General features: G+C 40.6%; 2 protein-coding genes across 2 annotated transcripts in view; one reads left to right on the plus strand and one right to left on the minus strand.

The window, feature by feature from the left end:
- The window catches only part of LOC149610400 (uncharacterized), a 177,466-nt gene that overhangs the window by 73,104 nt on the left and 90,439 nt on the right, over positions 1-13,923 (minus strand). Inside the window, exon 4 of the mRNA XM_089859537.1 lies at positions 589-718. The gene's annotated coding sequence lies outside the window, so the exon portion shown is untranslated. The remainder of the gene's footprint in view (positions 1-588; positions 719-13,923) is intronic.
- The window catches only part of foxo (forkhead box, sub-group O), a 92,265-nt gene that overhangs the window by 51,011 nt on the left and 27,331 nt on the right, over positions 1-13,923 (plus strand). The gene's annotated exons all lie outside the window — the stretch shown is intronic.

Consider the following 13,923-nt stretch of genomic DNA (forward strand, 5'->3'; position numbering starts at 1 on the left):
TAAACGTTCAAAAACGACTGTACAATCAAGTTGCTAGATAGTAATAAACGCTGTACCTTTTACTGTCCTAAAGGATCACACCTACTCTTAAAAAGGCTAGCTACCATTGACAATGACTGAGTGGTATAATGTTTACACCTTATCAGGGAAGAGTTGACAAGGAGAGAAATTGTAGGCGCCTTTTAAATCAGAACTCTCAGAACTTTAAAGGACAAAAGGAAAGCGTGGTTATCGCTTACCACGTGGGATCATCAGAGTTGACGCAAACTCGCGCTACTAACTACCTGCCCTCTAGTGAGAATCTTGATAACTAAAAAGAGTCCCTTGGCTGTACGATACATTTTTAAAATAGTACATTTTGTGCTGCATTGAGGGCGCCAATAAGTAGCTCAATATATAAACAGTAACCCACGTGACAAGGAGGAACAAATTTAGAATAATACTCCACCTTTTCCACTGCACCCTGACTTTACTCATAGCCAGTATACAGGGAATTTTAGTGTACAATAATAATCAGTTGATTCTAACTTCTTTAAACATCAATTGAATTTGATAAGTCTTGGCACGTTTAAAAGAGAATTTTCCTACCTTCCTTTAGTCCTTGAGATCATCTTCAATTTTAGTTTTATCGCGTAGAATTTCCCCACGTGGATGCATGCTATTTACGATGTTGATTCAATTTTAGAGCCAAATTTTATTTTTTTCCTCAAAACGTCACCTGTAATAAAAATAATTTCGATTTTAAAATTAAATTCGTATTTCAGATACCATGTACGCGTAATAATTTAATTAGTTAATTGAAAATTATTCGCAATCAGTTTAGTAAAAATCCGGATTAAGGAACCCTTAATTACTAATCAAATAACATAACTAATTATTGTTCAATTTAAAATGCTTTTAAAGCCTGTAAAAGTGTTTTAACCTTTATGCAACCATGTTCAGTGTGAAGGTCACGTGAAGGGGTAACCTAGATACTTATTTCTAGATCATACTTGAGTCTGACGTAATGAAAACGGACCGTCCTTAGCTAAGCCTAATATTAACCCTTCAAAAACCAGGTCTAGTTCAACAATTTTTGTAGTTTTGCCACCATCTATATTTTTCCACTTTAGTGATGCATGGTACTTCAACGATACGTCACAGTGTTGGTCCATTCTTTGTAAAAAATACAACTTATAACGATGTAACGGTACTTGATTTGTGTTTTAAACCCTTTGTTGTCTAACTGGCAAATATTAAAAAATAAATCCTTAAAAAGTATCATCTTCAATTCAACCGCATTGATCCTTACGAAATATCTCGACATAAAAATAAAAAGAGGGTTGCCCCATTTGACCTAACTTAAAAACTACTTCGCAATATTAAAACCGGGCCTAGTTCAACAATTTTTGGCTCGCGTGGCGTCTCTCACCTCAACCTACGCTATTTTTTCTTTCTTTTAAGATTTTAAAACCCCCTGATTTCAATTCAAGTGTCCCTCGAAATATTTCAAGATGAAAAAGAAACGGATTTAGACTTTTTTTAGCGAAGAAATCATCAAAGGAAAAGCCTCATTCAAATTTTAGTTTTAACAGCAACAAAAATAACTACGGCAATCAATACCTAGAGGGTATTTTATAGAAGTTACACTTTTGGGGCTTCGATAGAGGATATATATTGATCCTAAACTTCAGAGAATTGGCATTCAATTTATATAAATATTGAAGAACACTTCAAAATTTTTAGTGTTTCTGTAACATAAGAAATTACCTAAGATCCTGGCTACACGACCTTTGAACTTATCTCCTCCTAGCTACCAGTATTTGTAGAAGTGTCCAATTAACCGTAGCGCTATGTTGTTGAGGGTGAACGTAATTAGCAGATGATAATGATTACTAAACGTTTCCTCTAGTCTTTACTAGTACCATTTTCCCGAACTTTTCATGGGTTCATATTCAGTTCTCGTTAAATTTTATGGAGCTACTTCAGGTTCTCGGTAGTCACGTGGTTAGCTACGTCTCGAAATGAATAGTAAAAATTTGGCGAGATAATCCCTTGTGTATTGGTAAAGGCTAAAGCTCCTACTCCTCTACTCTATATCCTCTACGTTACCACCAAGAAGTGATATAGCTTATTAGGGAGAAGGTTAAGATGCCTAAGTATTCGCGCGCCATAGTCTTAGTCCCCTTTTCAAAATACAAGGGGGGACGTAAAAAGAGGCCGGGCTATTTCGCCTCTCCTCTGTCGGAAAATACGTAATTTTCGTCATTCACGTCGCGCTGACGTCAGTTTTCAAGAACCAATGAGAGGCTGGTGGTAATTTAGAGGCGGGGATTACCTCCGGACCTACGTTTGGACTGGAGATAAAGCTGGAAATGTGGCAAATATATACCTTCTCCCTAATAAACTAGATATCACTTCTTGGTGACCACCATATACAAAACATATTCCTTTTCAAAAATTCTTGGTATAAGCCAAAACGGCTAGAGATACTTTTACTTTAAGATGGTACGTAACTTCTGAAGAGGTGACCTCCACGCGCGCGCCAAACAAAATAAAGTTTCTTTCAAGTGACTGCGTGCGTATGTACGTGGAGAGAGGGAGGTTGTTGCGTAGAGTCCCTGAGATACTTAGAATCAACAAAATAGTAAAGCTTAAGCGGGTATATCTTATTAGAAAGACTACCCTGAGAAAATTACGCGCGAAGGCGAAAGAAAGAAAATATTTCGTAACTGAGTCTATATTCCCCTTTCGTACTCATAAGTACACGATTATAAGTCTCTAATATTATACCTTTTCAAAAGTACGGGGAGGTAAAATAGACCTTGGTGTTTGACAACTTTGTTGTCTTGAGACCGAACATTGATGGGTATATGAACAACAAAGACTTTAAAAATGACTATGGACCAAATTAATGGTGGACTGGTAACGATGAAGCCCTATCCAATGTCTTTGGGTCCAAATACCGGATAGTCTGCTACCACGAACTTTCTCGTGACGTCACACCCTAATATCCCTTACCTCGGTTTTGGCGGCGACCATATTGGAAGTCGTCAGCTCAGGCTACACAATTAGACTACCAATATTGACGTCACGTCCCCGTAGCTCCTCCCCTCTCTGTACCACTCTATAGGGAAACAGTAAAAGGGGCGTGGCTTCAGATGGCTCCTACCATACATGGAGGATTTTATGAAGTGGAAAGCTAGTGAGGGAGTAAAGATGATTGGGTAAACGGAGGTCTGACGTTTTGTAGGAGGGGTTTACTGCCTTGTCCCTATCCCAAGCAGACGATCCTGTGTCCCCTCACCCCGGTTTTAAAGGGGGTTTCAGACTAGGGGATTCGTACCATTTACACAAGGAGGCCTGGCTTTAGACTCAACTAGCGAGTCAGGTCTCCTTGCGTAACAAGTGAAGCCAGGTCTCCTTGCGTAACAAGTGAAGCCAGGTCTCCTTGCGTAACAAGTGAAGCCAGGTCTCCTTGTGTAACAAGTGAAGCCAGGCATCCCTGATTAAATGGTATGAATCCTCCTAGTCTGTAAACTACGCATAGACAGTTCCGAATCTTGCCAACAAGAAAAATGTAATGTTCCGCTTGGTGAATTAAGACTTATTGAATTATAAACGTACGATCAAGCGCTTTATTTACAGGGCGTTGAAAATCCTTGGAAAGCCGCCAGATTAGAAAAGAGTATATTACAGTTACACGCAGCCACGTGGTGTGGGACTTTTGTCGCGACAATATTAGATGTTCTGTATATAATTTTGGCGGCGACTAGTAAACGCTCCTGACAGGCCCATTTTTTTGGTCCATCTTTTTTATTTTCGCGCCAAAAATAAATGGTATGCCCCTTCAACGTAGATAGAAGCCAAAAATAAATCTTATCCGCGTGCTACAAGTACCAAGAATAGGCCTTTACGGTTTTTCCTGCGCAAGTTAAGGAAATATTTCTCACCAAGAGATGGTGAAATGGGATACGAACCAATTTTTTGTGGTTATGTCACTGCTCCTCGCGTTATAACCTTACATAACTCTTTAACCTCCACTACTTTATGTTTCCTTACATAATGCTTCAATGTACTCGTAAATTTTGAGCATAAACATGTAGTTGAATTATTGTTGCATAATATGACTTTTAACATTTGATAAATTCAGTGTTAACGTACGTGTTATTTTACGTAAACGAGGGAGCATGAACTTTGCAGCTGTGTAAAACGCCTTTTCAAAGGAACTTTGAGTCTAGTAGTAAAGTTCCAGGAGCATTGTAAATGTAAATTTGCGATAATCCTTCCATAAATTTTATTTAAACGTACGGGTTATTTGATGTAAGCGGGGGAGCAGAAACTCCAGAACTTTGCAGCTTTGTAAAACGAAAGGGACTCGGCCCCACCCCTCTTAAAACGAAAGGGACTCGGCCCCACCCCTCTTAAAACGAAAGGGACTCGGCCCCACCCCTTTTAAAACGAAAGGGACTCGGCCCCACCCCTTTTAAAACGAAAGGGACTCGGCCCCACCCCTCTTAAAACGAAAGGGACTCGGCCCCATCCCTCTTAAAACGAAAGGGACTCGGCCCCATCCCTCTTAAAACGAAAGGGACTCGGCCCCATCCCTCTTAAAACGAAAGGGACTCGGCCCCATCCCTCTTAAAACGAAAGGGACTCGGCCCCATCCCTCTTAAAACGAAAGGGACTCGGCCCCATCCCTCTTAAAACGAAAGGGACTCGGCCCCATCCCTCTAAAATCGAAAGGGACTCGGCCCCATCCCTCTTAAAACGAAAGGGACTCGGCCCCATCCCTCTTAAAACGAAAGGGACTCGGCCCCATCCCTCTTAAAACGAAAGGGACTCGGCCCCATCCCTCTTAAAACGAAAGGGACTCGGCCCCATCCCTCTTAAAACGAAAGGGACTCGGCCCCATCCCTCTTAAAACGAAAGGGACTCGGCCCCATCCCTCTTAAAACGAAAGGGACTCGGCCCCATCCCTCTTAAAACGAAAGGGACTCGGCCCCATCCCTCTTAAAACGAAAGGGACTCGGCCCCATCCCTCTAAAATCGAAAGGGACTCGGCCCCATCCCTCTTAAAACGAAAGGGACTCGGCCCCATCCCTCTTAAAACGAAAGGGACTCGGCCCCATCCCTCTTAAAACGAAAGGGACTCGGCCCCATCCCTCTTAAAACAAAAGGGACTCGGCCCCATCCCTCTTAAAACGAAAGGGACTCGGCCCCATCCCTCTTAAAACGAAAGGGACTCGGCCCCATCCCTCTTAAAACGAAAGGGACTCGGCCCCATCCCTCTTAAAACGAAAGGGACTCGGCCCCATCCCTCTTAAAACGAAAGGGACTCGGCCCCATCCCTCTTAAAACGAAAGGGACTCGGCCCCATCCCTCTAAAATCGAAAGGGACTCGGCCCCATCCCTCTTAAAACGAAAGGGACTCGGCCCCATCCCTCTTAAAACGAAAGGGACTCGGCCCCATCCCTCTTAAAACGAAAGGGACTCGGCCCCATCCCTCTTAAAACGAAAGGGACTCGGCCCCATCCCTCTTAAAACGAAAGGGACTCGGCCCCATCCCTCTTAAAACGAAAGGGACTCGGCCCCATCCCTCTTAAAACGAAAGGGACTCGGCCCCATCCCTCTTAAAACGAAAGGGACTCGGCCCCATCCCTCTAAAATCGAAAGGGACTCGGCCCCATCCCTCTTAAAACGAAAGGGACTCGGCCCCATCCCTCTTAAAACGAAAGGGACTCGGCCCCATCCCTCTTAAAACGAAAGGGACTCGGCCCCATCCCTCTTAAAACGAAAGGGACTCGGCCCCATCCCTCTTAAAACGAAAGGGACTCGGCCCCATCCCTCTTAAAACGAAAGGGACTCGGCCCCATCCCTCTTAAAACGAAAGGGACTCGGCCCCATCCCTCTTAAAACGAAAGGGACTCGGCCCCATCCCTCTTAAAACGAAAGGGACTCGGCCCCATCCCTCTAAAATCGAAAGGGACTCGGCCCCATCCCTCTTAAAACGAAAGGGACTCGGCCCCATCCCTCTTAAAACGAAAGGGACTCGGCCCCATCCCTCTTAAAACGAAAGGGACTCGGCCCCATCCCTCTTAAAACAAAAGGGACTCGGCCCCATCCCTCTTAAAACGAAAGGGACTCGGCCCCATCCCTCTTAAAACGAAAGGGACTCGGCCCCATCCCTCTTAAAACGAAAGGGACTCGGCCCCATCCCTCTTAAAACGAAAGGGACTCGGCCCCATCCCTCTTAAAACGAAAGGGACTCGGCCCCATCCCTCTTAAAACGAAAGGGACTCGGCCCCATCCCTCTAAAATCGAAAGGGACTCGGCCCCATCCCTCTTAAAACGAAAGGGACTCGGCCCCATCCCTCTTAAAACGAAAGGGACTCGGCCCCATCCCTCTTAAAACGAAAGGGACTCGGCCCCATCCCTCTTAAAACGAAAGGGACTCGGCCCCATCCCTCTTAAAACGAAAGGGACTCGGCCCCATCCCTCTTAAAACGAAAGGGACTCGGCCCCATCCCTCTTAAAACGAAAGGGACTCGGCCCCATCCCTCTTAAAACGAAAGGGACTCGGCCCCATCCCTCTAAAATCGAAAGGGACTCGGCCCCATCCCTCTTAAAACGAAAGGGACTCGGCCCCATCCCTCTTAAAACGAAAGGGACTCGGCCCCATCCCTCTTAAAACGAAAGGGACTCGGCCCCATCCCTCTTAAAACGAAAGGGACTCGGCCCCATCCCTCTTAAAACGAAAGGGACTCGGCCCCATCCCTCTTAAAACGAAAGGGACTCGGCCCCATCCCTCTTAAAACGAAAGGGACTCGGCCCCATCCCTCTTAAAACGAAAGGGACTCGGCCCCATCCCTCTTAAAACGAAAGGGACTCGGCCCCATCCCTCTTAAAACGAAGAAAAACTCTTTTCAAAGAAGCTCAGAGTCCATTAGAATTTCAAGAGCATTGTAAATGTAAGTTTCCCACAAATTTCAATTCAAGGATTCACGGGCTATTTGATGTAAACGAGCAGATACTAATGAACTTCGCAGCTGTGTAAAACGTATATTTTTCATTTTTCAAAAAGACTATTAGTCTACTTCAAATGAACTCAGAGGCTATTGACTTTCTGCCTACTGTTCAGCCCGAATTAACAATTTTCTAACAAAGATGACTACTAATCCACTCCCCTCACTAAAATTAAGTTTCCTTGACATTTCCTTGGCCTTTTGGGCAATATTTCAAATTTCATAACGTTTCCCTGGCCTGGTTTAAAATTTCATATAAACCTAGCAAACACCAAAATCTGGAAATATCTAGAAAATAAATTATTGATTAAAAATTCAGAGAAGTTACAATGATCTTGTGGCAATGTGAGATGACTATTCAAATAGACGGGGTTTCTGATAAGTCTGCCCTAAATTAAAGGGTATGTTCCTATGGGTCAAATTGAGTGGAAAGTGTCAAAGAACATGTGATGTCTACAATATTTGGTTACGGAGATATGGGGTCCCAAACATTGATTGGCCCATATAAAAACAAGGAAATAGCCACACACATGTGGAGCAATTAGCTTACTTTACCAGCATTTGTACACTTCTACCCATTTAATAGTACACTTCTGCTAGATCAAGGTTCAATAACAATAACGTTCTTAGAATGAAGGCTGACTATTAAAGGCTGATATGTCTTACTCCAAATGTGTAATCTATTTCCTTGCTTTTATGGACCTGTCAATGTTTGGGAGCCCGTATCTTCGTAATACGAGTTTTCAAAACAATAGAGAATGATTAAGTACTTCACCACCCCTTTGAAACTAAGAAAGGGGGGATGAAGAGAGAAAAGGACTCGAAAGTCTCATTAGATGGGAATCCGTCACAAGAGAAACTCGTAGCTCTCGCTTCCCAGTATTCTCAGTTACAAAAAAAAAAAAAAATTACTATTCCAGCATCGCACCATAGAATGACCTCTAAGAAGAACGACACTACTAGTATGATACGATTTCCGACTAACTCACTAACAATGACATTTCCTCCCCTAGTAAATCTATTTATACGTAATTCCAGGGGTGTTTACCAACACGCCGCCAAAGAGGGCGGAGCTACGGCAACAACCCTTAAGCGCGTAAAAGAAAAATAATATCACGTGGAAATGAAAATAAAATTTAGTTACGTAATCGTGACGCGACGCGAATGAGGTGCCAGAGATAATTGGAGGGAAATAAATACGAGTAACGTCCTTGCTGATTAGAGAAGGGTTCTATCGCCATCATTAGCCTCCACAAATATTATGATTTGTAAACGGGAATTGGAATTATGAAAAGTGAAACGAAAATTAGCATTATATTTACTATTTTGTTTACAAGTTTTTAAATATCAGTGAAACGAAAATTTCCATTGTATTTTGTTTGTTTTTAAATATTTTCCAATCTTGTTGGAAACAGAGGGGTCTAGTACTTTGCCGTGGTTAAATTTATAAACCTACCCTTTCTGAGAGTTGTTTAGAATCTATAGAGAGTTTTCATGTGGTGGTGCGTGATACGTCACTCTTTTACTATTGGCGCATTCTATTTAAAATTTTATCTACTCTTGATAGTGATAACGTAAGTTCTTAAGATACGTTCCATAAGTTTGTCACTGGTTACAAACTGGAGCTTGTCATGAAGTGATGTAGGTCATAGATTCAGGGTGAGGCGCTGTCAAAGGCATAGTACAGACTAAATAGGACTAGATGGATTGCAAAATTAATCGAGTGTAGACAATTCTCGCTTGTCGTTCTCGAACTAGCTCGAGCTGTAAGTCTCTAGCATTACTTATGGAACACATCTTATAAACTTATGGTGATAATAATATCCGTTTTTGCCGCCACAGCTTTAATGACGCTGCGTATTTGTGAAGGTTATATATATTAACGAATTTTTAAAAATATTATTTCGACGATGTAATTGTGTAGCAGCGTCACACACAAGCCCCGAGAAGCCCATGAGCGACGATTTAAATACCACTTATTATTTTAACTAATTGCTTATTACGACTTATACTTTATTTATTAATTGCCGATTAAAGCAATAATATTACACGTAATTGCCAAAGTCTTGGACTTACTGTACTTAGGCCTAATACTCTGGGACTATGCATGGGTGTCTTTGTTATTCTCAAAGATAATACGGAAAGATAGGCCCGCACTAAGAGGAAGTGGCATTTCCTTTTGGAATAATTATTCACACAAGGATTCGCCGGTTAAAGAGTCACGTGTATTGTTATTAGCATACATAAGTTCTCTTCCAATCAAGGCTAGCTATAGTGTTGAAAGAAAGTATACGGAAAATAGTGAAAAAGAAAAAAAAAGGGGGAACATGCGGGTTGAGTTATTTTGCAGCCTGTATTGCCGATATAAGACTCAGTCGTCCTTGCATTCGCGTTATCGGGGAAAACAATATCTTCATCAAGAAGGAAACCCGCTGATCCAAAGCGCATACGCAGAGTGGTTTAGATATTAGAAGTTTGTCTTAGTAACCCCGGTCCAAACTGAACTGAATTCCCATCTACAACTATGATATCAAAGTTTATCTTATTGACTCTGGTTTGAGATGAAATATTCTACAAATGGGTTCGGTTTGAGATGGGAATATTCTACAAATGGGTTCGGTTTGAGATGGGAATATTCTACAAATGGGTTCGGTTTGAGATGGGAATATTCTACAAATATGTTCTATAGGAGTGGAAAATCTCAAGATTATAGAAGATATTGGCCTTCCTCTAATAGCTAACCCACCCTGTTTATTTAGATCACCGCCGTTGATAAAATTTAACCCTTTTATCAAGGAATACTTAAATTCTCTCGTCAACAATTTTGTCAAAATACTTAAAAAAAAGCGTCGCATGAAGTACCTATTTATTGGTCTAGACTCAAGTCAAGATGAAACAAACATTCCAGCAAATCGAAACACTTTGGAGGCATTTAGATATCACTTTAAAAATGTATCCACCCATTTTCCAAGTTTATTGGCCTTCTAGAGTAAAAGGGATTCCCCTTTGAATAAAGAACAACACGTCGTAATAGGCCTTTATAGAAAGTTTTTACGGCTTGCGCACCTTGTTGATTTGTCCCGCCGCGCCTGCGCATTATAACAGCCATACGTCACCAAAATCCTCTCGGAAGTGACGTCACTAAACTCAACAACCAAGGCTTAGATCAAAATTCTTAAATAAATATACTTTACGTTAGATCTAATCATTATAAATTCATACGAGTATCAAATATCAACATTAGAATAGTTCGGCATAATATGAATAAGATTTGCTGGCACAAAGTAGAGAAACACAAACGAAGAACAAACGCGTTAAAAAAAGCCCACCATTTTATCAGTCTGCTTTATCTCTCCAAATCTTGCCTCCAGTTCGTGTTTTTTATAACACAAAACTGGCTGAACTGAACTGACTCAGTTTGAACTACAAGAGGGGACAAGTACCCATAATTCCTTTAGAACTTTCTATAAAGACCTAGGCCTTTATAGAAAGTTTTTACGGCTTGCGCACCTTGTTGATTTGTCCCACCGCGCCTGCGCATTATAACAGCCATACTTCACCAAAATTCTCTCTGACGTGACATCACTAACCTTAACCGTTAAGATTAGGCTTCCATAGCCCATTTTAAGAGATGGATACACAGGAGAACGAGTAAATTATTTTAAATATTAATTAATTAGAGGAACAAACGCGTTAAAAAAAGCCCACCATTTTATCAGTCTGCTTTATCTCTCCAAATCTTGCCTCCAGTTCGTGTTTTTTATAACACAAAACTTGCTGAACTGAACTGACTCAATTTGAACTACAAGAGGGGCCAAGTACCCATAATTCCTTTAGAACTTTCTGTAAAGGCCTATTCCGAGAAATTTGTCAATTCAAATTAGAAAGGCGGTAATAGAACAACTCCGAATATACGGGAGGGTATTTAATTTAAAATTTGAACTTGGATATCCGGAAATCGTAAAAGTATGTTCTTTATCTTTATGGAATAGCGTTTAATTAACTAGCCATTGAAGCGAATGAATAAATTGAAATATATTTACACAGAGAGACGTAAAAGGCCCGGGGAATTTGATTAAGGCGTATTTAGCCTCGTCAATTCAATAATTTAAATTTAAACAGAAGAACTTGCCCCGGAATATTTGTTAAGGGAGTGTGGGTTGAAAGTAGATTAATATCAAGTTATCAATTCTGAGACGTTCATTGAGGTGGAATCAGGTGAAAACAGATTCATGAGACGTTAGGTACTTTATTCATTAACCCATGAAATCGTGGATAAGTTAAGGAAGAAACAGTGGATAAGTTAAGGAAGAAACAGTGGATAAGTTAAGGAAGAAACAGTGGATAAGTTAAGGAAGAAACAGTGGATAAGTTAAGGAAGAAACAGTGGCTAAGTTAAGGAAGAAACAGTGGCTAAGTTAAGGAAGAAACAGTGGCTAAGTTAAGGAAGAAACAGTGGCTAAGTTAAGGAAGAAACAGTGGCTAAGTTAAGGAAGAAACAGTGGCTAAGTTAAGGAAGGAACAGTGGCTAAGTTAAGGAAGGAACAGTGGCTAAGTTAAGGAAGAAACAGTGGCTAAGTTAAGGAAGAAACAGTGGCTAAGTTAAGGAAGAAACAGTGGCTAAGTTAAGGAAGAAATTAGTGGCTAAGTTAAGGAAGAAATTAGTGGCTAAGTTAAGGAAGAAACAGTGGCTAAGTTAAGGAAGAAACAGTGGCTAAGTTAAGGAAGAAACAGTGGCTAAGTTAAGGAAGAAACAGTGGATAAGTTAAGGAAGAAACAGTGGATAAGTTAAGGAAAAACAGTGGATAAGTTAAGGAAGAAACAGTGGATAAGTTAAGGAAGAAACAGTGGATAAGTTAAGGAAGAAACAGTGGATAAGTTAAGGAAGAAACAGTGGATAAGTTAAGGAAGAAACAGTGGATAAGTTAAGGAAGAAACAGTGGATAAGTTAAGGAAGAAACAGTGGATAAGTTAAGGAAGAAACAGTGGATAAGTTAAGGAAGAAACAGTGGATAAGTTAAGGAAGAAACAGTGGAAAAGTTAAGGAAGAAACAGTGGATAAGTTAAGGAAGAAACAGTGGATAAGTTAAGGAAGAAACAGTGGATAAGTTAAGGAAGAAACAGTGGATAAGTTAAGGAAGAAACAGTGGATAAGTTAAGGAAGAAACAGTGGATAAGTTAAGGAAGAAACAGTGGATAAGTTAAGGAAGAAACAGTGGATAAGTTAAGGAAGAAACAATGCGCAATGGATAAGTTGGCGCAGTGATAATAGACAATGGATAAATCGGGGAATAAACCTAGGACAAATTAGGGAATAAACCTAGGACAAATTAGCCAAGTAATGAAACGAGAGATGTTCGAAAGTCTTTAGAAACTTAAAGGGATAGAATCGATGTTTTGGCTACTAATGAAAAGATTTCATATTTTAAAATCAGATAGAACCTAAAATTACGTTTTCAAAAATATATATATACTAGCCGTTACCCGCGGCGTCGCACGCGTGTTATAAGAACTTCCACCTAAAATGATATAAAGAATGTGTAGATTTTACTGATGACTAATATTTTTGTAGCACCCTAGGAGCGAAAGCACTCGGCACAGTCCGTCAGCCCGTCGGGATATTTTTTATTACTTTTCACGCGGACATTATTCCATAAAGAAGGGGTTTTAAGTTTTTGGCCGCCATTTTAAAAGATGGCAACAAATCGAACCCAAAAGACCTTTAAGCCCGTCTATAGGTTAGAGGAAACCATTGTACTAAATATTTGTGAAATCGGTTGAAACACGCGGACTTTGTTGCATAGAGAATATTTTCTTACATTTCTGGGCGCCATTTTAAAAGATGGCGAAAAATCGAACCCGAAAGACCATTCAGCCCGTCTTAAGGTTAAAGCAAACCAGTGTACTAAATATTTGTGAAATCGGTTGAAACGCGCGTACTTAATTGCATAGAGAATGTTTTTTACATTTCTGGGCGCCATATTTTAAGATGGCGGCGGATTGGAAAAATCTTTCTTAGTACGCGCCTACTACTTATGAGTAACGTTCCTGCAAATTTTCAGCCTTCTAGGGCAAGCGGTTTGGGCTGGGCGTTGATTATCAGTCAGTCTGTCAGTCAGTCAGGACTTTGATTTATATAGATATAGATTGATACTTTTAATAACTTAACTATTTTTAATTAATTTTTAAAAGTATTGTTTTTTGGGACTGCTCCGATCACTACCCCTCCTGCGTCGTTTGGCAAAAACACGGTTGAAACATCTACCCACCCCTCCATACGCTCCTCTTATTTGAAGATATGGTAGCTTTACGACTAACAGTAGTTTTCATACTATTTCACTTGTGGATCACAAATAAACTTGGCCTTAACTTTTATTTCGATTTACGTGTTTTGAGAGGCGTGAAAGAACCTAAATAGTTTCATAGCAATTAAATCGTTTAAGTAAGAGGTTTAGCACATTTAATTTGAAAAATAAATCTTAAAAGCTTGAATTTAGGGCCACTTAGAATAAAAAAATCGATCATGGAAACTAAGCCTTTGCCAAAATGTCGTAGAAAGTGCGTTGTTTTTGACTGTACCAATACAGACTCGGACAAATCTCTGTCATTTCATAGTCTACCAAGTAACGAATTATCCGAATTTGAATTTTCCTCACTTGACTCACGAATTTCGAAAGATTCAACCGAGTCTAAACTATCGGATTCTACTACAGAGTCAGGCCCGTCTGATATTTCGGATTCCGAGCTACGACTCGACGTCGACGATGACATTTTCTATTTGGCTCCTGTAGCAGACGACGAAAAAAAAAACCTACTATCCTGAACTTGAGTTCTCCTATTTCCAAACAACCAATGAATCAAGAGACATTTACAACGTCATAGTGTGAAAAACAAGTTGGGCAGTATTTCGCGGCTAGTT

This window comes from Phalangium opilio, unplaced genomic scaffold (genome assembly GCF_054372755.1).
Source record: "Phalangium opilio isolate 3A_F unplaced genomic scaffold, DU_Popi_V2 ptg000329l_1, whole genome shotgun sequence".
In the NCBI taxonomy this organism is placed as follows: Eukaryota; Metazoa; Arthropoda; class Arachnida; order Opiliones; family Phalangiidae; genus Phalangium; species Phalangium opilio.